The sequence below is a fragment of the Rhagoletis zephyria genome, unplaced genomic scaffold (assembly GCF_001687245.7).
Source record: "Rhagoletis zephyria isolate East Lansing unplaced genomic scaffold, Rhagoletis_zephyria_1.1 Rzeph_scaffold_00069, whole genome shotgun sequence".
Classification (NCBI taxonomy): domain Eukaryota; kingdom Metazoa; phylum Arthropoda; class Insecta; order Diptera; family Tephritidae; genus Rhagoletis; species Rhagoletis zephyria.
This window is the reverse complement of record NW_016157153.1, coordinates 176,809-179,040: the sequence shown is the minus strand read 5'-3', so window position 1 is coordinate 179,040 and position 2,232 is coordinate 176,809.

Sequence of the window (2,232 nt, the reverse complement as noted above, 5' to 3'; positions counted from 1 at the left end):
AACATATCATATGGGCATAGATAGATACTAACCTTAAAGATTTAATGGTTGCATGTATAACATAAGAGTTAATGCTCACGAACTTACAAGGGTTAACGTTAATTCACCACGAAGGAGTTAATAGCAAACGTCTTTTGACATTTCTTATTCTCCTTCGCTTATTGTTTTTCGACTTTTGCATTCCTTCGTTAGCTTTTCTACCGCCTGCATATTTCGTTCGCCCGCTTATAATCTCCGCATAAAAGGTGTAAAGTTTCTATTGAGCAATTAAGGTAAATTGAATTAAATTTAAACTATTAAACCGCGACTTTTATTTGGAAGACTGCAATCAACTCTAACAAGGGATCTACTCGCAATCAACTTACGGAAAAACACTGCACCAATTAGTGGAATAAGACATAAAAAATTATAAATAAAATTATCTTTTAAAACCATTTTGTTTCATATTGCTTCTGTCAAAAGCGCCTAAGGAATTTTGTACAAAATTTTCATGATGAATGCACATTGAAATACATCGCTTGATGGAACTGCTACACCAGAATACATAACAATTTTTTTCAATACCACAACAATTTTCCTTTTTTACATATTACTACAACAACAATAAAGTTATCACACACCAAAAACTTGAACGATGATATCTAAGGAAGAAGTTTAACCAGAAGTGCCCTTGTTGCATCTAACTCCTCAATTAATAGCGATAAGACAAAAACAAATTGATATTCTTGTGTATTATTTCTTTAATAAAGAGCTGAATATTTTTTAAACAGATTTTAAATAAGTAAGTCATTTATTCTGGGGTCCCACAGTCGTATATACAAGTACTAGGTGGCTGTGTGAAAATTATGTTAGTATTCACAAGTGGTGGTCAAACCCCAGGAAGGTTTTGCCCCATCGCAACGCAATGTTTTCTACACAGGGTTAAAGTTCCCCCTTCTTGGTGGAAATTAGTAGTATTTTCCATTAGTGGAAATTTTAACCATCTATAAGCTATTTTTTAAACATTGATTCAAAAAGTCCTGTTCTGCTGGGAGTTGATGGGTAAGACTGTTGAAAAATAGTAGACCACCCTAGCTTTCTATCTATAACCCACAAAAAATCGTAAGAACTCCGTAAGTTAACATAACGGTAGATAAGATTATTACAAGAATTTATTAGTAGCGACATAAATTACTCCAATAACTTAACTTTTTGAATTTTATACGGATCTATAGAGAACATAGAGAACCATGTATGTATGTATATACCTCAGACCTTCTTCTGCTCGCCCATCCATCAGCGCCAGGCACTCAAAATTTTAATTCAAGTAGGAAGTAACAATATTTAAGTTTAAAACTAATTCAATAATGAAATAAATAAAATCATAATCTGAATTGGCATGGCGAAAGCCTAACGCTGACGAGATGGCATGATAAGATTAGTAGCCTCATGGCTCTTTAGAATCTACTTTATGGCCAATAGCGCCGGCGTTTCCAGACGAGCCTCCGTAGCTGCCGCCGCCGATTATTTTTGAAGTTGACCACGCCGCCGCCGCAAAGTCTGTCGGCGTAAACCTCTAGCTTGTATGGGAGAAAAAGGCCTAGCAACATCAGTGGCGGATACAGGGGAGGGGCGATGGGGGCGATCGCCCGTCCCCCAGAGAAAAAAATTTCATTAAAATATATTACCTCAAACGAGAAATTTGAAAATATAAAAAAAAAAATTTTGTTTAATCTTCAATCATTGCACAAGATTATTTATAGAATAAGAAAGCATGTAAATCTCTAAATTAAAAATTCCAACAATGGGTATGCAAATACGATGAATTTATAGACCTTGTCATAACTATTAATATATTTTAATTTTCATTATTTGTTTATAAAAATAAAGTATAATCTTGAACAAAAACCATATAAATCCAAGCTTGAATCTCTTTAAAAAAACCACAAACTTTCGTAAAAATTTCGAACTTTTTAATTCGATTTTTAAGAAATATTTTGAGTAAGCAGTTTTTAGCCCATTCAGTTTTACTGCAAGTTTAAAGTAACTGAGTTTTGGCATTTTTTTTTTGTTGATCATGTTAGCTATTTTATTCCATACAAAACATTTTTGACAATTTTTTTGTTATATGGAGAAAATGAGCAACACCTTCGACGAAAAAAATTCCCAATAATCAATGGATCTTTAAATTGGGCTACAAAACTGCATACTCGAAATGTTTATAAATAAATCTAATTAAAAAGCTCGAAATTT